The 27523-nt window shown below is 41.5% G+C and overlaps 1 protein-coding gene and 1 long non-coding RNA gene across 3 annotated transcripts in view; one reads left to right on the top strand and one right to left on the bottom strand.

The window, feature by feature from the left end:
* The window catches only part of CELF2 (CUGBP Elav-like family member 2), a 518459-nt gene that overhangs the window by 64419 nt on the left and 426517 nt on the right, over positions 1–27523 (top strand). The gene's annotated exons all lie outside the window — the stretch shown is intronic.
* On the bottom strand, positions 526–27113 carry LOC121496782. Its single transcript, XR_005989342.1, has 3 exons — positions 26927–27113; positions 24890–25012; positions 526–966 (listed from the first exon to the last, which is right to left on the bottom strand). It is a non-coding gene; the product is annotated as an uncharacterized LOC121496782 (long non-coding RNA).

The raw sequence follows: 27523 nt of genomic DNA, 5'->3' as shown, positions 1-27523 counted from the left end.
AAAAAAAAAAAAAAAAAAAAAAAAAGGATTGGGATCAATGAGATCAATGAATTCATTACTTATGTATACTTTTCTCTGTGTGTTATGTTTCAGAATTTAGAGGTGCCTGGGTGCACACAGTTGGTTAAACATCTAACTCTTGGTTTCAGCCCAGTGATCTCAGAGTCTTGAGATCAAGCACCTCATCAGGCTACGTGCTCAGTTTAGAGTCTGCTTGGGTTTCCTCTCTCCTTTCCCTTCCCATCCCCATGCCTGGGTCTTGTGTGTGTGCGCTCTCTCTCTCTCTCTCTCTCTCTAAAATAAATAGATATTTTCCAAAAAGTTTAAACATAGTAGAAAAGGGGAAGAATTAAACATGTGGGTCTTTATAATATGCATTTTGAGTACTAACTTCAATGCTAGTAGTACCCTAGACTTAGCATCTTCTTCCCAGATATAATCAACGTTTACCACAAATATAAAAGTCAAAATGTTACAGTAACACATGCTTACGTTAGGATAAATAAAACTGCTACAAATATCTCTATTTCTATTTCTCTATCACCCATCTATCCGTCTACTATCTATCTCGGAAAACAATTCCGAGAAATTGTTTGGTAAGAAACTGGCCTCTTAACTCAGATATGGTGTGATTCGACAAGGTGTGGAAAAGGTTTTGAGGTCTATGAAGAGAGCATATTCATGCAAATATAGCATATTTGATTTCTATTATAGTTCCGAGGAAGGTAGGTAAAATAATATCCCTTACAAGTTAAAATAAAGATGGTCCTGCACTTACATCTTAGGATAGAGTTTCTCTCTGTCCATGCAAGTAGGACAAGACATTTCCTAGGCTCTGGTTTTAGGAAGAAATACAAACCAGGCAGTCTTCACATGCTCTCTCCTTCCTGCTGTGCTATGTCCACTTTTTCTGCAGGCCTCCTCCACGTTGTGTGCTTTCACAATGCCTCATTACGTAATGGATCTCTGAAAAAAATCAGCGATTAGTCATTGAGATAATTTTACCTGGACGCATAAATGTGTTAGCACAGGGTGTGTGCATTTAAACCTTCTCTCTAATTAAACAGTAGCATTGGTCAATTTGGGCATCAGGGCGAAGGGATACATGTCCACAGGAAAGGTCCACCCTAATGGAAAAGACCACTGAGGCTCTCCATGCCACTCTGTACTGCAGTGATTTCCAAAATGCCAGGAAATCACCGAGAAGCTTTAAGAAATCCATCCTTGAACCAGCCCTGTTGTAAACAGTCAGGTCCTCTGATGCTCAGTGTAAAGCTGTTTGGACACTGAGTAGACACACGAACCAGGGTCAAAACTGGGAAGCAGGAGACTCCAAATTAGCAAAATCCCTTCTGCAAATTCTCGAGGTTCTTCTTATTTCCATTGTTAAGAGTTGACCCTTCAACCCACGTGGGCCTTAGCCCATCACCTCCCCCCCAACCCCCCGGCCCAGCCAGGACACCCACACACAGCTGCCGTGTCCCAGCCAGAACCAGAGCAAACTGGCAGCCCTAGCAGGTGGGAAGCAGTCTCCAAACAGTGCACAGTATTCACTGTCTCTTTTTTTTTGTTAATATGTCTTGGTTGCCTCCAGCCCTGTGATTTTTCTTTAGACGTTACTGGACTTAGGAACGCAGTGGCCTGGAGTAGACAACAGGAGGAACCGTCCACCCCACCCCCAGCTCCCCAAGAAGACCAGCTACCTGCTATGGCACCATAAATAATTTAAAAATCTCTTCCAGGCAACACAGTCAAGATGCAGATTTAATTTATTCCCTGGGAGGACCAAACGTGGCTCTGTAGACCTGGTTCACAGTCAAGCTGAGTTGGGGACATTCGTTCCTTTCACTGTGTGTCAGGCCCCTGGAGCGCGTGCCCTCAGGCCTAGCAGCGGACACCATTGCAAGGAGTGGTTGGGGGGGGGGTGTTGTTTTGTTTTTTCCCAGGTCCTCATCATCAGGGGGAGAAACTTGACTCCACAGCAGAAAGGGAGAGAATATGGGATGTAACTATGTGGTGTTTTGTGCATCTCTAAGTTCACAGGAAAAAAATGTAGGCATCGATTGAGTGTTGATTCAAATGTTGAAAGATTTCATCTTTCTTCTTGTGACTTTCTTTCCAAGGCTCCTCTACTAAAAAGCCACCTGTGACCTGTTATCCGGTGTTGTTGTTTTCCCTAACACACCCTGGAAAGGACACCTAGTAGGAGCGATGGTTACTTTGCTCATGTCATTCATGGTCCTGGCAGGACATGACAGAAAGATATTTGAATTTACACAGTTCGAGAGTCTTCTAATGAAGGACTGCTGGATGGGTAGCATGCAGGAGGTGGTGGGGGAGCCCAGAGACCTTGAGCAGAGGGAGGACCCAGGAGCAAGGGGGGGTATAGTTTTTCCAAACAGGCAAATGTAAGGAGCAGCAGGGCAGAAATACCCCCGTCTCTCTCTCTCTCTCTCTCTCTCTCTCTCTCTCTCTCTCCCCCCCCCCCCGCCCCCGCTCTGTCTCTCCTTCTGCCCTTGTACCTCCAGCCTCTCTTCTTGGCCCAACCCCACAGGAGCCAGCTGCCAAGGGCTGGGAGATGCAGTCCTAGGGCTCAGTCTCCCAGAGCCCTGAGGGGTGGTTGGGATGGGGGTGGGGGCATAGAAGAGGGGGCTACACAGAGATTAATGGATCCAGAGCTGAAGCACCCAAGCACACATAGGTCACCAGCAACTACAAAATTGAATATGTTGCTTCCCACGTATTACATTCCATCGATGTTTTACAAAAACATATTTTGCATTTCAAAAACATATATTTTAAAGATCTTCTGGTCTGCCTTTTAATTCCTCGTATCTAGAAAATGCCTAAGGTTTTTTCACGTGAAGCCTTTCCCTTTGGAAAGCACTCCTACCCTGCATCCCTCCCTCACCTTTCGCTGTGAGGGCATTTGTAAACTATGTAGAGTATGGCTGGATTCTTTTTTTTTTTTTTTTTTTTTAGCAAATACTTCATAATGCTCAAACTTTGTTTTTCAAGTCTAGGTTGCTATGATTGTATTCCTCAGGAAGTTTGTTAAGTTTTGGAAAGACTTGTATAACTCAGAGAGGCCTGACCTGTCCCTCTGACCTCTGAGGTGATTTGAGGAAGTGACTTAAATTCTCAATTGTTGGAATGACCTTGAGGCACAGAGAGAAGAAATTCGCTGCAGGAGTTCAGAGTAGCGATGTTCTGCTAACATTTAACAGAATTTTAAGTTAAAAGTTTCCAAAGAATGGAAAAAAAAACATCCTAAATAATGTGTCATCTGATTCACTTGACACAGCTGTCAGCTGACTCCAAACATTTATGGTTTCCATCGAGAGCTCAGAGGAACAAGATAAAGGTTCCTTCTGGTCCATCTAGGCTACTGATAAAAGTCCGAAGCTGTACCAGCTCCACTATAAACATGTAAAGTAAGCCCATGGAAACAACAGCAAAAAATTGTGAAATCTCTTCCTTAGGCTGGTGAGCTTTTAGTTTTTTGGGCCCTACTAGGTAAGGAAATACGACAATGTCCTTTGGGGGGAACCTCTGGTCATAGGCGACTTGTAACATAAAATGACATCATTTCCAGAGTGATGTTTGCACTTTGTATGACCCATAGGATTTGGGGAGAGAACGCACTTGGTTAATATGATTCTGAGGTCCCACTTCCTGGGGCGCTTTCTCCAGTAGTTTCTGGGTGACTCTTCTTGGCAGCTGGAATATAACACAAACTTAAAACATCCAAGTTCCTCCCTCACTTCGTTGAGTCAGCGCTCCTAACTCGGTGCATATTTGGGTAAATGTACACATATCCACTCATTGGCTTATGTACACACATATATTGTACCAAGCTGGCCAATGCAATATTTATGTTTGTACTTTGAGCTGCCTAAGATTTTGTCATAAAATCTAAGGCTGCTGTAGGGGAGAGAGCACATAAAACTTTCATGACTAGTATAAAAAATACAAAATGTTATCATTAATATTTAATAAAATTTGCAGCAGTCAATGAGCAAAATCAATGTTTTTTAATTAAGTTATTCATTTGTAATACGAGCTGTAACTTGTTGTGTGTTAGCATGGAATTTAGTGGGTTGAACTTAAAATAAATAAATAAACCTAATTTTAGCCCTTGGGGTAATGGTATTAGTAATAAAACTATTAATTGGTTGCCTTTTCTTTGATAAGCAAACAGGGTTTCTTCAGTGACAGCATCTCGTATTCCAAGGTGTTTTATGATTCTCGAGCTGGCTGGTGTCCAAAATGTTTTAGTAAGATGAATTGCAGTTCAGACTGTTTATAACAGGTACCCCCATGCTCCTAGCATATTATTTGTCTCACCAGGTCTCTTCTAATAAGAATCAGGGCAGCCGAGGCCTGGAAGTTTATACAACACATGTGGGGCTTTCACCAAGGTTTGGAGTTGTTGTATGTTAAAGAAATTAGCAGTAAGCCATCGGCTTGTTAATCTTCACCCCCACCTTCCTCTGGAATTCATCTTCCTACCATGTAGTCTTGTCCATTTCTTCTCCTGATCCTTGTGGTTTATTTTCAGAACCTTGCTCTTTGTCCAACCACCTTTCTGCCAGTGTGGAGGAAATGGTTTGCTGGAAGCAAAGTTGACCTGTGGGATGCATTCTTTTTCCTTATGTCCTTTTAAAATATGGGTTTGATGGGCGTGATGTTAACCTAGCTTCTGTATATTCCCTAAACCTAGTTGATATAAATAATACATTGAAATTACATAGTAAAAACCGTACCACTGTATTCATGATATACTTTACCCAGAGTGCAGCATTAAAAAAAAAAAATTCACCTGTGATATATAACAGCATCCACACTACTTGCTAATCATAATTGGGACAATATAAGCAGACCTCTAAGGACTTCTGACACAAGCTTTTTGAGATTTTCAAGAGAAAGGGGAATTTTTTCCCACATTAACCATAACTGTTAAAGAAATACAAATTATTGGTATGATTTCTAAATGCAAAAAATTTAAGCACATTTTATTATGCAACGCTATTGATTCAATTTACCTATGGAAACATCATGAAATCCCTGAAGGGCCAATGCAAACAAAATAACTTAAAATAAATTAAAACATAATATATATAGGTAAAGTGTGGTATGTAGAATTTGGGATTAACTTGATAACTTCTATAGAATAAGCAAAATGAGACGTGCATTTCAATATATGTTCCAGATTCACTGAAATGAAATTGAAAGTTGGGGCGGTGGGGAGATGACACAGATTTAGCAGGGTAGCCACACACAAAAAGTTAATTTTAAGAACCTCAAGAAATAAATATCAGATATAAACTCAATTTAATTAGAATAGATCAAAGATGATTTCCCTATCAGAGTTATCAAGAATACTGAATACAGACCCTTTGGGGGTTAGGAGAGTGTAGGAATAAAGTATACGACCTTCTGTTATGCATGGCTTTCTTAGCTTATTGAAACAGGTCAACCTTACTGCTAATACTTCACGGTGGTTCTTTCTTCATCTCTTCAATATAGAATTCAGTTTAGAATAAAACCCAATATTCCAGCTAAATATCTCAGTTCCCACCAGAAGTATAATTCAATTAAGCTCCAAATATTTCTTTTAAAAATACAAAATAAAATCTTCTCTCTACATATGCCATTCTGCTCCGTTCCAAAAGGATAAAAAACTGCATTTGTGTAGTTTTGGTTCATCTATCACTTTGTACGTTTTTATGGATTTTTATGTGTAATCACATTTTCAGAGGGGATTTTTATGTGGTCTGCTCCATTTCTGCAGAGTTATTATCTTTCAGCTTTAAAATTATAAAAATTGATACACAATCTTTGGTTTCTCTCTCTTTGGGAAAGTGATGGGTAGCCATTCATCATTCCCTGTGACAAGCTAAACTTGCTTTGTTTGCCGTAGTGAAAGATGACTTTTACTCTTGTTTCTATTCTTTGCCCCTTCTTACTAACAATGGTGATGGGGATCGTAGTGGCCTGGGTGTGTGTGTGTTGGAGTGGGAGGCTGGGGTTAGGCCTCTTCTTTCTAAGCTTCAGAAAGAATCTGCATTTTTCTTCTAACAGCTCAATAAAATATGTTATTTAAAAGGAATTTATAAGAGAATTTAGACTTCCATCTGCCTATCCTGTTGAGGCCTCTCTCCATACAAGACTTTTCACTGTCTCTCTCTACCAATTTGTTCTTTACAAGATGACTGCTCTATCAGACATAAAATGCTGCCTTTTTCACTTAACTATGCAACGGCCGCTCTCTGTACTTCTAGGGCAGATTTAATGGTGCATTTATATTCCATTCAGACTTGAACACAGCAAGAGAAAACCTACCCACAGGGATCATAAGTACTGGTGGCATTTGTGGGATCTGAAAGCTTTGCATATGGCACTATATTTACCTGAGCCATTCCAAAGTGTTATAGTTAAAACACAATCATGCTTTACAGGTGTCAGCTGAGCATAGGTGAGATTTAGAGTCATTTTTATGCCTCATCCCTCTGGTTTATGTTGAGGCTCATTTTAATCTCTGGGTTAGAGCAAAGGGCCATATAAAAAAAGCCCCACATACATCAGAGTGTCTTAGACGTGAACCAGATGTCAGTTTCCATTTGAATACCAACTGAAGAAATGCCTTCTTCTCTAATATGGTGGGAAGAATGCCAAGTGGCAAGAAGCAGGGTGATGCTTTGGAGGAAGCTGTCATGATGGGCCAGCCTGCTGAGATTTCATTCAACCCTACAGTTAATATGCTCAGAGACAGAGTCCCCAGCTTGTCCAAAAGAGACTTGCCACTGACAAGAATGTAGGTGCACAATATGTACCCTCTCTCCCTCCTCACCGAGTGGAGACTCACACATTTGGGCGAGTATGTCCTACCACAAATGATATGTGTCCCCAAAGTGCTGCATTTTATAAAGCCGATCAGATTCAATGCAATTTGACCACTTAGATTTTCTGATGGCTCCAGGACAAACTCGTGAAATAGGGAAATGGCTCTTCACTGGCCACAGCCCTTGTACTTAGGCTGGGTTTCCCGTTCCATGGAATGTTCCTCCGCTTAAAGGGTTACTTCTCCTGTGTTTTCCTCTGTTTCCTTCTTCCTACTAAAACTTGCTGTCAGGAAAGAATCATCATCACACATTCCTTTGTATGAAGGTGAAATTTCAGATATAAATTAGGAGACGCTTTTCTCCAAGCACAGTGGTATTCAGTCCGTATTTGTACCGTGCACTGTGTTTGTGTGGGTGAAGATCAATCCTTCCTTGAAATTCCTGAACTTGTGTTCCCTTAGCTGAATGGCATCGGGAAAGTTTATTTCCACTCCTCTTTTCTATTAGCAGCTTTACATCATTCCTTTTGTAAGAGTCCTAATCCACTGTAGGTCTAGAAACTCTCCAGTATGGCTCCCTGTCGGTGAGCTCCTGATGCAAACTATGAGTAGGCCAAAGGGGAAGTACTTTAGTGATGTAGGCGGACACAGATTCAACCTTCCTTCATCCCAGGTATTGTGATTAAAATTTGTTTGAATGGATGGGAGAGTCAGCTGCCTAGAATTTGGGGAAGGAGAGCTAGTAGGGCTGGGGGGGGGGGAATGAGTGAAGTGGAAGGGTTGGATAGGAGGGAGGCAGTCCACTCTCATCCTTAGTTGGTTGAGTTCTCCACCCATCCGTCAATCCTACGCTGTGCCTGTGGTGTTCAACAGGCCTGGCATAGCCTCCAGCTTCCTTCATTGACAGCATGTGTCTCCTTTAGTCATTCAACTAGAAAAGACCTGATTTTGCAGCTGCCTAAACCAGAGCATGCCGATGAAGATGCGCCCTTCCAAGATGGAGGGTTGATAGACCAAGGGGGATGGCTGATAGAGGAAAGAGCAACACTGGGTCCCTGGGCCTCCCTGCCTTCACAAGAAGCTCAGGTAATCCAAAAGCTTGAGACTAGTGGCCTGCCAGCAGGGCTTTCCCAACTATACACAGAATGACTACAACCCCTACCCCATCCAGTGTGAGAAGTCCAGAAGCTCCCCTTACACACACACACACACACACACACACACACACACACAAGTGATTGTATTGGGATCCTTTATCCCAGTTGATTGGGATATCCCAATCCCAGAATATTGATTACAATGTCAACGTCAATCAGCATGGGCCTGAGATCTTCCCTGCCCTCTGCTACATTGAGGGTTGGAGATGGAAACTGGGGACCTTTCTGTGAATCTCTGAGAACTAAGAGTTACTGGTAAGCACCTCCGAAAGTGGCACAAACGCCCTCAGCTTTGGCCTGAGGTCTCTCAAGCCGTGGTGCATGCTGACCACACTCTCCTCATCTTGGGTGAGTGGAAGGTTTTCTGAGGAACAATAGTATCTACTTGTGGCGGAGAGTGTTTCTCATTAGGATTGAGACCATGTAATTGCTTATGGTGGAAAACATGGCTTTCTTTCCCTGAGATGCACAGATGAGAGCAGCTGTACCTATCATGGCCTTGTCCCAGCACATCCTTGTCTCTGTCATGCTCTGGGTGAAGGTCAGGGAAAGTGAAGAGCTCTGGCCGGCTTGCTACTTGAGTCCCTCCCAACACCCTCGAATGCGTTGTCTGAAGAAACAAAGTTTTGATCGTGGACTTATCACATGCCTCGCTCCCAGGGCTATTGCACAACCTTTTAGGGTTTTTTTTTAAATATTTTATTTATTCATGAGAGACAAACAGAGACAGAAGCAGAGGGAGAAGCAGGCTCCCCCCAGGGAGCCTAATGCTGGACTCGATCCTAGGACCCTGGGATCACACCCTGAGCCAAAGGCAGATGCTCAACCACTGGGCCACCCAGGCATCCCTCCTTTTGGTTTTGTAAGGAGGTCCATGGAGCTATTAATTCCTTGTCTCTTCATGTCCAGGGAAATACCCAGGATGGTTATACCCACAGGTAGCCATCCTTTAGGTAACCAAATGAAAACGGTTAACTCCAAGTCTACACAACACTGGACTCCTTCATTATGGAAAGTGAACCCCATCACTCTTCCAATGCAGCTGAACACTTATAGAAGAGGCCTGGAAAACCCACCCCCATGCAGGTAGCCAGGATGGAAAACGGCCTGGCTCTCTGCAGGCACCCACCCTTGACACTTCTCGAATGTATAGAAGAAGCAGTGCCACACTCTGGCTAATAGTTTTAAATGCAACTTAGTTAGGTCCAGACCAGTAACTGGATTTACAACGTCATGTTGGCTAGGCGTTTCAAAAAGAGAACTAAATTGATTAGAGCCAAGTTGTTGCAAAACACATTCTTGACGTTGTTTATATCCTAGATTCTCAGAATTGCAAGTCAAGTATGGTGTTGAACTTACCAGTACTGTCCCAGGAAGGCCTGTGTTGAAGCCATTCTGAATGGATAGATGACAGTTCTATTTAAAAAGCTTTCTAGGGAAAGAATCTACAGGGCAACCATCTAAATCCTTTGACACTTGGTTCAGGAATCTCGTAAATTCTTCCCAATCGAACATAATCCCATTAACTCATGTCCATTAGGCCTTTACGCAGAAATAAATGCTGCCTCTCTGTAACTCTTCTTCATAACCTGAAATCCTATTCCTCAGTCCCCTTTTGACCAAGTCCAGTAACTCGGTATTTTGGTAGTCGCCCTGTTCCTACCCACCCACCCACCCCCTCACCACGCACACATTTTGCAGACACTCTCGTCTAGTCCGACAGAAATGGCATCACAGAGCTGACCATCTTCCTAATTAGAAAACCTGACATCTAACCTCCTGAGAAGTCTGACACGGGGTGAACTCCAGCAGCTCAATTTTCATTTTTAAATCCATTTAGCAAATATTTATTCACGCTAAGTAGAAGAAAATGTGCTCAATCTAATGGGAGTCAGGAAGAGTAAGATAAGGTTCCTATCTTCAAGGGCTGTAAATCTTAAGTCTGTGAATAGCTAAATGAAAGAACATAGCAGTGAGTCGGGGTAGCACAAGGAAAGGGGGTTCCTTGCTGCCCCAAGGAAGCATTGGTTCCTGCACGTTCTACGGGGACTCTAAGTGGTTGGGCTTTACCAGGGAGGACATGCATAGGATTTGAGTTTGGGAAGAGTTAGCCCTTCCTCCATGCCTACTGTTAAAGGGCATATTTGTAGTTTTTGCCATCTTTTAACTTACAAGTGGCCAAAAAAATGAAGTGCACTCACGTGTTAGGCCTGAATATTCACAGCAGAGAGACAATAGGGTAATAAGCCTACTCTAAAAGTTCTCAGGCCTCATTTCTTATCATGGTCTGATAAAGAAGAATGCAGAAAAGCGCATCAAAGCCTTTTAGGAAACTGCAACTCTAACCTGAAGGGTTCTTCAAATGAGACTTGGGTTATAGAGACACTGGCTGTATCCTCTGCTGCAAAAATCTGTGGGGTGTATGGAAGGTAGAGGAGGACCCAGTCTCTGAAGCATGAAGGGCAGGCTGGGGCGGGGGGGCTGTGTATCATATGCCCTTGGACATTGCCCCTCTTTAGAGGCCCTGCAACCAGGCCAGAGCCAGCTGAAGTGGAACTAGGTCTGTGGTCCATGAGGGGATGAGGTCAAAGTTGCCTTGGAAGACAAGGAAATGAGTCTCTCTGACCCCCCAAACCCAGATCTTAAAAACACCTGCTGTCCAAGGGGTGAGTGCCAGGGAGGGATTGTGGGCAGAGCGGCACATCCTGGGGTCCTGAGAGTTGCGTGCCTGTCCGGGATGAAGAGAGGATTGTGACACAGTCACTGGTTATGATCACCGTGCTTCTCATGTGTTTCCGTAAACCGAATGATGACCATATAGATAGATGTTTTTCATCCCATGAAGGAAGATTACTTCGGATCCCATTTTATCCAAAACTTCTGTGTTTCTTTGTTTTACATCTGTTCAAGTAATCTGCTAATTCGTAAATTACCAAATATAAAAACATCCTTACGTCTTGATGCCAAACCCTGAGAGTTCTTGACTTGTGATTCTTTTAATATCGGTTAAATGTAATTTCTTGAGGTTTTACCTAAAATATTTTCACATCGATCGCCATAAGGAAAACTGTCTTTGATTTTTTTTTTCCTTTTCTTTCGGGTTTTGATACTAGAGCTTTGCTCCTTTCGCCAAATACACTGGCTAGCCTTGCATTTTATACTCAGAAATCATAGAGTAGGGACTGATCAGTGCCTAAAAGTTTGTTGTTTTGTTGTTCAAGTGCAGAGGATTTAAGGAAAAAAGAAAAACCTCACCTGTAAAACTGATAATGGGAGCCTACTAAGGAAGACATTTTTCCTACTATTTTTTGGTTTCAGTTTTCTTTTTTTTCCCCTTACTGAGGTATAATTGATAAATAAAACTGTAAGGGAAAATGTACAAGGTGATGATTTGATTTACATATACACTGTGAAGGGATTCCCCCATTGAGTTAATTATCCCACCCATCACCTCACATAGTTGCCTTTTGCGGGGTGGGGGGGGCTGGTAAAAATATTGGCATTCTACTCTTAGCAAATTTCACTTATACAATATGGTGTTATCAGCTACAGTCACCATATTCTACATTAGATCCTCAGACCTTATTCAACCTGTAGCTGAATTTTTTTTTTTTTTAAGGGGAACAGGAGGGCAGAGGGAGAGAGAGAAAGACTCTTAGCAGGCTCCATGTCCAGCACGGAGCCCAAGGTGGGACTCGATCTCACAACCCTGAGATCAAGTGTCAAGAGGCAGACACTTAACCCACTGAGCCACCCAGGTGCCCCTTGTAGCTGAAATTTTGCACCCTATTACCAACCTCCCTGTTTCACCCACCCTCCAGCCCCTCACAACCACTTGTCTCTTTTCTGTTCCTACGCATTCAGCTTCTGTATAAGTGAAACCATGCAGCATTTGTATTTCTCTGACTTATTTCACTTAGCATAATGCCCTCGCCAGGTTCATCAGTGTTGTTGCAAATGACAGGATTTCCTTTTTTCTTAAGGCTGAATAATATATAATATATAATATATATAATGGGATATTACTGGATATTATGGGATACATATATATATAAAAAATGGAATATATTTCCAATGGATATATATATATATATAATGGAATAATATCCCATTATATGTATAATATATAATATATATATATATATATATATATATATATATATATATATATATATATTGCACATCTTCTTTATCCATTCATCCATCCATAGACACTTAGACTTATTTCCGGAGCTTCGTTGTTGTGAGTAATCCTGCTATGAACACAGGGATGCAGACATCTCCTTGAGAGAATGATTTGTTTTCTTTGAATATATGCCCAGAAGTGGGAGTGCCAGATACATGGTAGCTCTAGTTTAAATATATGTTTTTTAAATATCTTTGGTAGCCTCCATACCGTTTCCCATAGTGGCTGCACCAATTTACATTCCTGCCAGCAGTGCGCAAGGGTTCCCTTGTCTGCACAACCTTGTCAGTACTTGTGGTGTCTCGTCTTTTTCATAACAGCCCTTCTGACAGATGTGAGATGGTATCTCATTGTGGTTTTGATTTGCATCTCCCTAATGATTAATGATGTTGAGCACCCCTTCTCATATACCTGTTGGCCATTTGTTTTGTTTTTTTTGAAAAATGTCTCTTTAGATCCTTTGCCCAGTTTTTAATTGTGTGTTGCTTTTTTGCTATTGAGTTGTATGTGTATTTTGGACATTAACCCCTCACTGGGTATGTGGTTTGCAAACACTTTTCTCCCCTTCGTTAGGCTGCCTTTTCATTCTGTTGAAGGGTTTTCTTTGCTGGACAGAAACTTTTAAGTTTGATGTCATCCCACTTGTTCATTTTTGCTTGTGTTGCCTTTGTGGTTTTCATTGTCTTGATTTGATTTTTCTACCCCCCCCCCCAAGTAATGAGTTCACTAATTAATTTCTGAATTTGTGTTTTCTCTTTCTCTAATTTCTGCTATCATCTTATACGTCTTTGTGTTTACTCATCTTTTTCTTACTCTCTAAATATGATGCTTATTCATTGTTTAATAAGTTTACCCATTTGTAAACTTTCATATGTTGTGTTTTAACATTTTTAGTCCAAACTAGTTAGTAAAGGCTTTAAATTTTTTCCAATAGTTTTGGGCACATGGGTGGCTCAGTGGTTGAGTGTCTGCCTTTGGCTGAGGTCATGATTCTGGGGTCCTGGGATTGGGTCCTGCATTGTGCTCCCCACAGGGAGCCTGCCTCTCCCTCTGCCTATGTTTCTGCCTCTTCCTGTGTGTCTCTAATAAAGAAAATCTTTTAAAAAATTGTTTTCTAATAGTTTGTAATTTTTAAAAATTTTCTGTGTAAGGGTTATTTAGCACAAAATTATTTTTTATTTTGCTTTGTTTTGTTCAGATTTCCAAGTGACTGGGTAATTTTGCTTACATTTGCATTATGAATTCCCAGTTTTATTGCATCATGTTTGATTTGAGTCCATGACATTCATGACTCTTTCTTTTTGAGGGATTAAAAAAAATCCTTTGACATCCAGGGCCTTGTACCAATTCCATGATAGCTTCCTTGTACCTTATAAAATGAAATATGTATTTATTCAATTTACCCATTTTATGGTATTCCAATCTTGGAATCTCCTTGAAAAAAATTCTTCATCTGTCAAAGACTGAGCAAGTTTTAATTCTCAGAGAATTTTGGTTTTTCCCATTTCTTTATTTCTAAATGTTTGATTTAGTGAAATGCTACCAGAATTGTCACCTATGTGTTGGATAATTTCTTGAAGGATTTTAACTTTTTGTAATGAAAGTGATGCTCTTTCTCATTTGACGTTTCTCATTAGTTCAAATCTACTTTCAATTATCATTGCCACCTCTGCTTTCTTTTTATGTGTGGCTTCCTGGTAAATATTAGCTTTTGTATTTTTGTCATTTTTAACATTTTTCTGTCCTTTTTCTTCCCTTTACAAGTTTATAGTTGAATTTTTGAAGCAAGTTCTTTGAGTCTTCATTTTTAAAGGGGGCTTTAAACCTTATTCACACATCGATTGTCTGTCTTAGCCAAAATGTGTGGGCAAACTTCTGTCATATTATTTTATACATTTCATATTTATGTACCTGTTTGCTTAATTTTGTTTGTACGTGTGTATTTATTCATTCATTCATTCATGCATGCATGCATGCTTTTATTCTTCCCAGTGATGAGGAAGGTACATTTCTGGAGTGCAGAAAAGCTTTATTCATTCTAATGACACAAGTGAAGAATCATTATTTTCATTCCACCCTCCTGTATGATGACAAATTAACTTCCTGGCTAATCCTTTTATGGTAGAGAATTCCAGACCCTAGTTATTACTGCTTCATAATTTTTATCACTAAATTGTTACTTGCTACAGAAGGAAGATTTTCTTTCAGAAATTGTTTTTAACATTCACGTTTGGTTTTGCAACTTTATTTACAGCTGTGATTTGAATGCAATTCTATGGGGTTAGCTTGTTTAATTGCTTATCACAGCCCTTTTACACGTTGACATTCCCAGGCTTCAGGTTTTACCTTTGATTCATCTCGCTTATAACTGGAATCGATTTGCATAAAATTTTAAAACTAGTACATGGGTGATATATTTTCAGAGACCTTGCATATCTAGGCAAGACTTACTGTTGCCTTAAAATCTGAAAGCCATCTGGCTGTGTACAGAATTCTTGAGAAACCAACTATTTCCTTCAGAAAAAAGTTTGACTTCGTTTTTTTTTCCTGGAATTTACAAGTTGAGAAAGAAAAGTCTGAGCAAGGGAGACCTGCTTTCATTAAATGTAAAATATTTCAAATCTATGCCCAAAGATTAGTAAAATTTGACAAAAGGAAACCCATCATCCAATTGTAATAAAGTAGGTTTTTTTCACCTGTCCCTCAGATCTCTTCCCTTTTTACAGAAGTAAAGTGTTAAGAGCTAGCGATATTCCCAGTCTCGTGTTTGATGAGACTATTTTGCTTTAGTCTTGACATTTAAAAAATCTTGGAATGTGTGTAGTTATGTGTCTCTTTATGCTTCATATTCTTTTCTGGAACACAGGTGAATCTTTCCTATTGGCTGGTTTTTCTTAGTTCAAGAAAGTGTTTACTGAACTTTTTTTTTTCTATTTTAAGATCCCACTAATTGTAATATTCATGTAGTTGTGTATATACATATGCACATGGGGGTTTATGTATGTGTGTGTATATACACCTGCATCAACAAGAAGGTGGCCTTCTGTTTTCACAACTATTAAAAAGTCTATATTGAGGAGAGAAAACTGTTCTAGTATCGCAGAGAGGTGCTATTACATATCTATTTTTGCTTTGTTTTGTGTTCCTTTCTGGTTTCTTAGGACGAGTGGATTTGTTAGATATAGGATTATCAGTTTGATCAGTCTGATCTACTTTACTTGTTGTTCTCTTATAAATGATCTGCGGCTTTTCCTCAGCACCAGCTTTTGTTACACACTGTCCGTTCTGTGTTGTCATTGACTTAAATGCACATTTTCATTTACTCAGATATTCGTGTTTATTTTCTTACATGAATTTCTTCTCTGTCAGCTGCCTTTTCACACCGTGGCCAGATCCCTGCTCCTCTAATTTTGTAATCTCTTATTTTATAAATTCCATGCTTCCTTGACATTCTAAGAGAACGTGGGCTTCCTTAGCTACAGAGCTTCATGTAATGGTGATGATGGTGACAGTGACAGCAAGCAGTGTGCCCTTACCTTATCCAGGGCATGATGTATATTAACTTATTTAATCTTCATAACACGTGGTGCTGTTATCCTCTTCATTTCATAGATGAGGAATTGGAGTCCCAAAAGGCAAATAACCAATACATGGACAACTTAGGATTTTAGTCCAGAAATTTGACTTCCAACCTCCTCCACCCCTGCTCTTAATGACAAAATTATACTATGAGTGTCCTCCTTTGTAGGCTATATTCCCAGTGCATCTACAGGACAGTGGATCCTTTCTTTTATGCTAGTGCTTCTCCTCATAGACCCCTACATCAAATATCTATATTTGATCTATCTAAAAATTTTTTACTGATTTTTGAACAAAGATTTTCTATACCCAGTGTTAGTCTGTGCGAAGTCCATGTCCTCTGCCTGTCTACCTGGTGCTACTAGAATGCCTTTTTCTCAGATCTGAAGCTTGCGAGCAGGTGGGTGGGTGCTTGCCCTGAAACATTTCTGCTGCCCAGCTGTCCTGTATCCAGTATGACTCTACTGTATTGAGTTTCCAAAGTTTAGGCATGCCTGCATATTACACCTTCTTCCATATGATCCACCTGTTTTGCAGTTGGGGCCATTTCTGCCAAAGATCAGTGACATTTTCACTAGTAGTTTTCTTTGGTAGTGCTACTGCACTTTTGTATCTTTGGATGTATTTTGAAGGACACTGCAGAAAAAAAAATGTAGCAAGTGAACATGGCACTTAACAGTTAGCAGATAACGGTCATAATTCTGAAGAACACATCATTTAGAATGCTACAGACTGGTATCTTATTACTTACTTTTAGTGTTGTCTCCTAAAACCATTAGCAAGAAGAGAGAAGTTGAAAAACTCGGTGAGGAAGGGAAGTAAAAAAAAGAAGAAAAAACAAACAAAAAAATCACGGACTCCTTGGAATGGCTTCGGTACTGCTCACACCGCCGTGGAAGAGCAGAGTTGAGATGTGGCTTCCCTTGGGGTTTCCGACATTCATTTCTACCCTCATTACTTGACCGCAAAGGGAAAGTGCTCTGTTGTCACTAAATTACTTGCCTGAACAGGGAAGAAAGTTTATATTGGTTTAATCCTCATTCACAGCTATGAAAATGGGCCCTCTTTTTTCTTATGAAATTCAATTCATTATTGGAAAATCCCACGGCTAACATGAACAAATTGAATTATTCCATTGGGTTTTATTGCTCTAAAAAGCAATTCCTTCATCGATGAGAGAAACTCTGTAATGTACTAAGAGAGGAAAAAGAGTATACTCAATGACAAGGATATGCCCCATCTGAATTTCCTCCCTGGAGGTTTTCTTGCAATTTGGGCCCTTGATTTAAAAAAAAAAAAATGCCTTTTATTATTCTGCTCTTGTCGTGTTATTATTCTATTCTTCCAAAACTTAAAACATTAAATATACACCATCATGTTGTGGGTACAACACTAAGCTGTGGACTGCTCGCTTGCCCCCTCGATGCTGTCTTGGGCTCAGGATGCCCTGACAGGTGGTCTTGTCATGACCATCTAGCAGAGCTAATTCCCCACCCCCCGCCACCCAGTTTCTAAGCTCTGCATATTGGAGGATGACAAAAGTGCTTCTTGTCATTCTGCCTGTTTCTTCAAATGTTAGTTCCACACTTTTTAATTAAGATAAGACAGCACTGGGAGTAAAAAATAGTTTACTTTCATTTTTATTATATTTTAACAGGCCCTCATAAGCTACCCACCAATACTCTGTCAATTTTACTAACTTAGTAACAGACACATTCATCCTTTCAGTGGGTAGCATGCATATCTATGCCATTTTCTAAGAGCAATGACTTTGGAAGGCTTTGCAAATTTAAATACTGTCTAGGGGAGCAAATATATACATATATATATAAAATATATATATGTGTGTGTGTATATATATATATATACACACACATGCACACATGTGTGTATATATATATATACACACACACATATATGTAAATAAGACTGCAGAACAATAAATGAATCTGTATGTTAACCAAGCTTCACTGTGTTTAATTCCAGCTTTAAAATTCCCCATAGAAATTGGACATTTAAGATTTAAAATTTGAGAAGTATACCATTTTTCATGGTCCAAAATTTCATTTTCTGCATAATAAGGAAAAAAAATGTTTTATTCACCTGATGGTGTTGAGATTGCCCCCACATCTCTGAGAGCGTTCTTATTTGAAATGTGTCCTGTACATAAACTGACACTCTTTGTTCTTTCCTGTTTGCTGCCATTAGTCATCGTGGGCGCTGTTGCTGAGAAGAGCATTTTTAGCTGCAACTGAAGTGAACTGTGTGCTGCTCACGCTGCACCCACGAGAGCCCCTGGGGTAGGCCTGTGCGCAGACCACATCGCCTCATGCTGCCTACGTTGTGGGTGCTGTCGCTCTACCTCTGTTGCAGCTGAGATGACACTGAGCCTGGATGTGTCCAGGGGAGTTTCATCTCAAGGGGGACTGGGAGAGTGGAGAAGGATAAGTTAAATCAGATCAAACTGCTGATATTTGACCATTTTGACTTACAAAAATGATGATTTCAGGTGGTTAACCTAGCACATTCCCCTCCTGCAGCTGAGTGTTAAAGAGCTGACATGGAAAGTTAGAAGGGAGAGTGGGAAACAAGCTATAAGAGACTCTTAAGGATAGAGAACAAATGGACAGTTGATAGAGGGGCAGTGGGTGGGGGATGGGCATGAAGGAGGACACCTGCCGTCGTCGTAAGCACTGGGTATTGTATGTAAGTGATGAATCACTGAATTCTACCACAGAACCCAATACTGCACTGTGTTAACTATCTAAAATTTAAATTTATATTTAAATAAATACATTTTAAGTTTTTTTATTTTATTTTTTTAAGATTTTATTTATTTATTCATGAGAGACAGAGAAAGGCAGAGGGAGAAGCAGGCTCCACACAGGGAGCCCAATGCGGGGACTCGATCCCAAGACCCCGGGATTGCACTCTGAGCCAAAGGCAGATGCTCAACCACTGAGCCATCGAGGCATCCCAAATACATTTTTTTTTAAAGGAGAAATTAGATGGTCTCACTGAGATTTCCCTCCTCTTTCTTCTTTGCCTCCTCTGCTCTTCATCAGAAGCTTTTTGGCAATATGATTTAGGAATTAGCAAGGAGGGGTGCCTGGGTGGCTCAATTGGTTAAGTGTCTATCTTTGGCTCAGGTCATGATCTCCGGGTCCTAGAATGGAGCCCCACATCAGGCTCCTGGCTCAGCAGGGAGTCAACCTCTCCCTTTGCCCCTCCCCTGCTCATACTCTCTCAAATAAATAAAATCTTAGAAGAAAAAAAAAAAGGATTAGCAAGGAATCCCAAGGAACCCCAAGGAACTTCTCATTTTTCTTTCCATTATATTTGAAAACAAACAAAACAGACATTGAAAAAGCAGCCAAGGCTGAGTAAACAGTCATCTCAAAGGTCATCTTCCAGTTTTGCAACTCGCTAACAGTGACTCTGTGAAGAACTATAGCTACATTGGATTTCACTGGCTTTGGGAGAGTTGGACATGTGCATGCCTGCCGCTGGCGGGAGAGATTTTGGTAATACAGAAGGTGACCGATGCTTCTCATCTCAATTCTGAACTGAACTGATGTCCCCTGCTAACACAGCAGGAGTTTGAAACATCGAAGATCAGGGACTCAGTTCATGCAAATCTGAAAGACAGTGTGCTCTCAGCATTCCCTAATTTTTATTTTTTTAAAGATTTTAGGTTTATTTATTCATGAGAGAGAGAGAGGCAGAGATATAGGCAGAGGAAGAAACAGTCTCCTCACCGGGAGCCTGATGCAAGACTCAATCCCAGGACCCTGGGATCATGACCTGAGCCGAAGATAGGCACTTGAACAGATGCTGAACCACTGAGCCACCCAGGTGCCCCCATCCCCTAATTTTTAATTTCATTTTGTATAAAGTGGAGTCTACATTCTTTACTAGGACTTTTAAGACTAAGAACAGGGGATGCCTGGGTGGCTCAGCAGTTGAGTGCCTGCCTTTGGCTCAGAGCATGATCCTGGGGTCCTGGGATCTAGTCCTGCACCCGGCTCCCCCCAGGGAGCCTGCTTTTCCCTCTACCTATGTCTCTGCCTCTCTGTGTGTGTGTCTCATGAATAAATAAATAAAATCTTTTTTTTTAAAAAAAGACTAAGAACAGAATTTATCCTCTCGTTTCTTACGTGTTTCATCTGTTGTACCTTTTTGCCTACTCCCATTCTCAACATGAGCATGCGTACACACACACATACACACCCAGTGTTTTAACCATCTCGTAACCCCATGTCATTGCTAAAACATACCTTGTACTTGAAGGACCACAACTACTCATCATGTTTTTCTGAACTTGAGAAAAATCTGTATAAATGAGGACCCAGGTGAAGTTTTATCTTTTTTTTTTTTTTTTGAAAGCCTTCCCAATAAAAGCTAACCTTCCATATCTCTGCATTTATTCGGGGTACTCAGGTGTATTTCTTTGGACCCCTTGGTCTTTTTTATATCCAGCATTTCTCTGTGTAAATGCATGTATCTATAGTTTATTAATTGTTGCATTTTCTGCCCTTCAGGGCAGCGTCTGGCACGGGGTTAGTGCTAAGCGAGTGGTTTTTAACATTAAATAATAGGTCTTTACAGTTGATATGGAGCTACCTGCTTCATACAAAGGTGTACATATTAAAGGAAAAATGCTTTCTAGGTGTGCTAAAAAATGAACTTGAAACAAAGCTGTCAATGATGGATGGTTGTTGTGCAACATTATATAAGAAGTGTCACAAGTACAGTTGTCTGAATCTAGAATCTAGGCTTCAGATCGGCCAGAAACAAGCAGAAGACAGGAATTTGATTGTGATGAGTTGTATAATGAACCTCAACTAACCTGAAATTTATAAAAACAGTTACATTCGAGAAGACAACAAAGTCAAAAGAACAGTTTTGTAAAATCACAAAAATGGCTTCAGAGGCCCCTGGCAGGCAAGATAGAAATCCCCTTCCTATTGTTGCTCTAACAAATGAACATACACTTAGTGGCTTCCATAACACAAAGGTATTCCCTTACCATTCTGGAGGTCACAACTCCTGGAGGCTCTAGGGGAGAAGTGTCCCGTTGCCTTTCCCAGTGTCTAGGGGCCACCCCCACCTTTGAGCCTGTGGCCCCTCCTCCATCTTCAGGGCCAGGGGTGCTGCACCCACAACCATCCTCCTCCCTCACCTCTGCTTCTGCCCTCTCCCCTCCTTCCCTGACTCTGAATCTCCAGCTCCCTCTGTCCTTTATAAGGACCCTTGTGATGACATTGGGCCCATCTAGATAATCCAGGCAATCCTCCCAACTCAAAATCCTTCATTTAGTCACATCTGCAAAGTCCCTTTTGCCATGTGAAGTAACATATTCACAGGGTCCAGAGATCAGGACAGAGATCTCTTTGGAAGGTCATTACTCTGCCTGCCGTACCTCATGGGACCCAGAAGGGCTCAGTCTCCTCAGGTATTCCAGGGGTCTGGACAGAGGGTCTTTTATATTTTTTATATCCGTGTTCTATCCAGGATTGTTTTCCTTACTTCCCCTCTTCCTACAGGTGTTCAGTGGGTGGGACCCTGCTGAGTGTCAGGCACTGGTGTGAGCCCAGGTGAGCAGTACCAGTGGAAGACACTTGACCATCCATCTCCCTTTTGACTATTCCTTCGAGACAAAGCTGTTGGAGTTCAGCTGTCCCCCAACCTGGTACTCCTTACATGGGCCTTCCATAAGCGAGTTTGAGCACCACTATGGCAAAACACTCCTCAAACGTCTCAAAACCCAGAATGCTGGCAAAGTGCTGACAGAGGGGCTGCCCTCCTGGTACTTACACTTCCTGACAGATAAGACTGTTGTAGAGAGATCCACAAAGAAGGGCCTGACAACTGGAAGCAACAAGCTCCGAACATTTCTGTACATTCAAAAAGTCGATGAGTAACATGTTGACGTTATTTATAAGCTGTTTGCAGCATGCCAAGCAAGGAGCTGTCACAGGAGTTGCATTTCTAGACAGGGTGGGATTGGGGGTGGGGTGGGGGGTACAGATTTTTGTCTGGGTGTCACAACTTCTGAGTTTGCCGTTTAGAACAGGTGCCTCGGCAGCCTCTCTTAAGCCTTCCACTCCCTGTCGCCAGGTCTAAAATAACTGGGGATTGGCAGGAGCCTAGAGCTATTCCTTCCCAGATTTGTAGCATTGTTATTTTTTTTTTCTAAACTCCACTTGTGGAATATTTAATGCCAATCCAACTTGCAAAGCCATCTGATATGAGCACATCATCCCGTAAGCATTTTTGACAGTGAGTGTCACTATGCATCTTTTTTATCACCCTCCCTTTTACAAGGGATCACAGATAGCACACTAAGTTCAGCTGTGATTAATAGGTCTCTCTCACCATTGACTTCACTGGGCTCCAGCCTACTAAGAAAAATGTGGCTGCTGATAAATCTCATGTGATAAGAGCTGCGTTATGTAAGCAGTTTGGGCAGGCATTGCGGTGCATATTATTATGACAGTGTGGTAGTTTGCAAAGTTCAATTGAATCGACGAAGCCTCTTGTTCCATTGATTTTCTAGGCTTCTGTGGAGTGAGAATAACAAGTACTTTGAGTACAGAAACCCATGTGCACATAATAGAGATTAGACCGTGTGGCTGCTTGTGTATATTGTTTCAAACCACTTCCAGAATAGCATATGCACTTCAAAAAGGATTTTTTTTTTTACAGGTGTCCTTTTATTTTATGTCTTAGCAATTAATATAGCACAGCTCCAGGTAGAACACGAAGTTGAGAAATTAAAAATCGTCTCACAAGGTCCTTGGAGCGGAGTCTCGGGAGCACAATTGCTCTGTTTCAACTTGTGACGCTCCAGCTGGGCATGCGGGGGACTGTTTAGCATGTCAAGCTGAACGTGTGTGTGAGATTTATGGATGAAATGACACATTACTTGGGTTACTAAATTTCTAAATGACAAGAGATTTAAATGGTGCAAAAAGCTACCCCGGGTTTGATGGGAGCATAAAGAACATTCCTTCAAGGCATGACTTGCTTACTGGAAGCATTCCGAAGGAAATTTAATTGTGCACACAGGGTATTAAGGGGCATGGAGGAGGCTTTCCAGTGAATTGAAGTCTGTTGGGAGAAAAGTTGGGGGAGCAGTTTCATGTCAAAGCATCACTTTTAAGCACAGCTAAAAATTAGCACTTGGTTATACAGAGCAGCATGCGACCGTAAGGACCCCTTAGATAAACGAATCCCGATGCTTATGAATATAACATGCCGAGAGTGGGGTCTTGTGCCTTAAAGGCCTCTTCTCTCAGCTGTCATGTGTGTCTCATGAACGTGTGATTCGAGCCACACCGACAAGCCTACGTTCCCCAGACGTGGATTTTTTCATGCCTCTTTAGGGCCGGAACAAAGAGTCATTGCCGCCTCTCCTCAAAGCTAGTGGGGATCTCTTTTCTGAAATCTGCTGAAACACACAGTCCTTACTTCTTTTATGACAAATTCGTTGCTATTTATCTCCACCACGGTCTGTCCCTCCCCCTCCCCCATAGATCATGGGCTCCTTGGGGCAGTGGACCCCCTCCGAGCACCCCCCACCCCAGTGACTTTCACCTTTGTATTCCTGCCTTGCCCAAGCAGATCATAGACTCCCGGTAGTGGACCCCCTCCGAGCACCCCCCACCCCAGTGACTTTCACCTTTGTATTCCTGCCTTGCCCAAGCAGATCATAGACTCCCGGTGAGCGCTTATTCAGTGATTGAATGACTCTGTGCCCAGAGAGAAGCACCAGCCGGTCAAAGGCACAGCCCATCACCCTCTTTTGTATTTCTTATCTGGTCCAAGAATGTAAAACTCTTAATGTAAAATCTTCTCTGATGAAGAAAGCAGGAAAAGGTTGTAGAATTTAAAATCCTCTAATATAAAATGTTCATGTGGGCAGATCCAACAGAGAAGAAAGTAAGCCTAGGGGATTTTCGCTCTGAAATCCATGGATTTGCTTTCTTGTTGTTTTCACCTCTTTCCAGTAATTCCATGTGATAGAAGCATTTTGCAGGGGTTAATCTACACGTAATGAAGTTTCAAAGAAATCATATACTGTACTCTACTCACAGAGCCCTGGGGTTTTTCTTTTTTAAGGCAGCATGGTACAAAATAGTGATAAATAAGCTGATGTTTATCACTGTAGGTAATACTTTTTTTTTTTTAACTATCCCCAAAGCAAGTGTGTATTACTGTGAGTAGTTTCTTCATTAAGACCAGAGGTTTTGCACATAGGCCTGCAGAACTCAAGAACCAGAGACGTGCAAGATCTGGGTGACAAGTTTTATTTCAAAAGAACTCCTGTGGTCTCTGGCCCATGTCAATCTTACCTTTGCTTTCTCATGAAAGTAATGGGCCATGTCCAGATCTAGCCCAGCATTTGAATACAGATATGAAGAACTTATTCCCACCACCTCTAACCATCTATCTGCTGGCCAAGAAAGCACACAGTACCCTGCCCCTCTGGATTTGCAGCTGAATGGTGTAACACAGAGAGTTCCCCAGAGTCACAAGACTTACACCATGGTTCTGATTCTTGAGAAAAGTGAATAGCCCATCTGGACTCCATAGTAATTGCTTGTCAAGTGTAGAGTCCTTCTTGTGTATGATAAATTTGGGGAAGTTACAGTAGGAGAGTCCTACACAATGGTCGGTCAACTTTTAACTTAGACTTCTGGCCTAAAATCAAAAGTATGAAGATTCCTGAGATGTAAAGAATGAGGTTAAGGTGCCTGCGTAGCTCAGTCACTTAGATTGAGCCGACTTTTGATTTTGGCTCAGGTCATGATCTCAGGATTGCGAGATCAAGCCCTTCATGGAGAGGAGTCTGCTTAAGATTCTCTCTCCCTCTGTCCCTCCCTGCCTCCACTCTCTCTGCCTCTCCCACTGAAATAAAATAAATAAAATCTTAAAAAAAAAAAAAGAATCTTTCTTTTATGACCTTATGAGGTCGAATAATGAAGGTTTTTTTTTTCCAAATCCCAAAGAACAGAATTTTAGTGACTTATGGATGTCATTAATTCTCGTGACTATCTTCTCTCCCATTTCAAAATGAGAGTACAGATAATAACCCAAGGGAAGGAGATAATGACATACCCAGATGTAAGAGGAACTGATCAACTGCTGTCCAAACCTCTGGAAATCAGTGGTGTTTCCATAGATCTTCATATCTACATCTAGACTGCTCAGAGCTGAGTGGTCCAAATCACGCAGAATGAGCTATGGAAGAAGGAGCACAAATTTGGAGTTTGAGGACACAGAACCACACATCCCTCTGCCACTGCCCAGATGCATTATACTAGGCCAATTTATGAGACTGGCTGAGCTCCATAGGATGTCATGGAAAAAACTGCTTTGGAAACTAAAAAGTGTAATACAGCACTCAGTTGTTCATAATTACAGCTAATCCTTGAAAATATTGCTTTATAATTTTACTGATTTTCAGTCCAATCTGATTAACATGAATGTGATTTTTTTTACTGTTTGTCCATTGGGTGAAAGCGCTGAAAGTGTTCTGAAGCACTAAGTTCCTCTCTGCCTTGGGAGGGAGGACGTGTCCTAGGAGAGGTGAACTCGGGTTTTGGGCGGAATCCACAGCAGGAAAGAGAGGACAGTGATTACAGAAGAGAAATAGTAGGGCAGCTCAGTGTTCAGAGTGATTTAAAATTGTGTTTAAAATTACTTCCAGAAGATTCAGTGGCCATACTTTTATATCGGAGCAAATGTAAATAACTTTTGGATTACCTGTGTAGGATTATTCATATTGATTTCCCTACAGATTAGTGTGAACATTTGGGGATTGGCTGTGTTGTCAACCCTCTCTGATAGAAATCCTTAGCCAAAGCAGATCACTTGGGTGGGGAGCAAACAGTATTTACCCAATAGCCTTCATAGTCAAACTCAGTGGAATAATTGCTATTCCTTCTTCTAAAAGAGGTCGTTGGAGAGAGTAGCTGTTAGTGCTGGGGATTGAAAGCTGGAAATGACAAAATCCCAAAGCTTTATCTTTCATCATCTATAATAGCAATAATAATAATAATAGGCAATAATAGTAATGATTGTACCGATTCCCTTCTGTGTGCCAGATGCGGTACCAAGCTCCGAAATACATCAGCTCATGTAATTTCACTCTTACACCAACCTTGGGAGGTATGGATCATACTTCCCGTTTGTCAAATGAATAAACAGCAGCTCAGATCCTTGACGTAACTTGGACAGCTTTTAAGAGGCAGAGCTGGGCCTTCAACGCACATCCGACCTCAGGCCTCACTTCACGCCACTACTCTGTGCGACTCCTTCGATGTTTATTAGCTAGATGAGCTGGATGGATGGATTTACAGGGCTCCAGGCCTTAAGGTCAAATAACCCCTGGCTTCGCATCTCAATTCTGTCACTTATTACCTCTGTGGTCTTGGAAGAGTCTGTTAATCACTCTAAGCCTGTTGTTTCATCTGTAAAGTGTTGTTAATATTGGGCCTTCAATCCTCACAGGATTGCTGGGAGAACAGAATGACATAATGCATACTGAGTGCTAGACAGATGCAAGGTCTCCTTCTGACCCTTCCTTCTTGGCGTGGCATTGCTTGCAAGGCTTATCCTTCAAAATTCTTCTGTCTTAAAGGTTTTGTATTACTCTCAGACATGGGCATTTATCAAGGAGTACAAGCAATGAGATGCGATAAAATCCTTCATTTAATGAGAGCCCAAATAAACAGAAACTCTTAATTAGCTATGTTTGGGTTTTTTTTAAAAGATTTATTTATTTATTTATTAATGAGAGACACAGAGAGAAAAAGAGAGAGAGGCAGAGACACAGGCAGAGGGAGAAGCAGGCTCCATGCAGGGAGCCTGATGTGGGACTCGATCCCTGGTCTCCAGGATCACGCCCTGGGCCGAAGGCAGCGCTAAACCACTGAGGCACCCAGGCTGCCCAGTTATGTTGTTTTTGTTGTTTTCTTGAACCCTGCTTTTGAGAGCGAGAAATAATTACATAAGAAACTAAGCGAAAAGCCTGGATTTGCTAAAAATCCCAAACAGCTTCTAAGATTGTTCTTGGGTCACAACCAGAGACCGTTAGAGCAGAAAGTTTCTGTAGGGACACAGACATCAAGTCACTGGTCCCAAGTCACTTACCTAACGAGAAGCCTGCAGCCCAGGTCCTCTTTCTATCACATCTCCCCCGGGTTGCTCTCCTCACCTCATCACTCCTTGGCCTGATGTGGGGCCCACTCACGTTCAGAGTGTGAACTCCCCACATCTTCTCCATCCACATGGGGAGGCGCCGCTGTCTGTTCCTGTAGGCTGTGCTTACGCTCAAGGAAATGACTCCTATTTAAAAAGTCTTTCAGTCACAAAGGCTGGAAATAGAAATTACAAGTTATCAACATGATCCATTTCCTGAATCATCTCATGAATGGGTGGGGTTTTTTCCCCCCCTTGGTGTTATTTGCCTTACAGAGTAATGGGAAAATGAGTTTGCAGGGTGACCTGAACTCTCTGGGGGACCTACTGAACTTGAACTAGTCATCCCTCTGACCCACAGTCACCCTCTTCATATTGTCCCCAGTTCACTGGAAGACAGCCAACGGTCCTCCTAAGTTGCGTCTTCTGTCATGGGGGAGGCAGCATGCGGCACTAGAGAGGTTGAAAAGCACACGAAGATGATTTTTATTGTTTTTGTCCACGGTGTTTTCGTCCAAAGAGTCCGGGCAAATGCGTTTGTCAACAAGG

This window comes from Vulpes lagopus, chromosome 8 (assembly GCF_018345385.1).
Source record: "Vulpes lagopus strain Blue_001 chromosome 8, ASM1834538v1, whole genome shotgun sequence".
In the NCBI taxonomy this organism is placed as follows: Eukaryota; Metazoa; Chordata; class Mammalia; order Carnivora; family Canidae; genus Vulpes; species Vulpes lagopus.
Note: the sequence above shows the minus strand (reverse complement) of the source record. Positions and strands in the feature narration are given on the sequence as shown.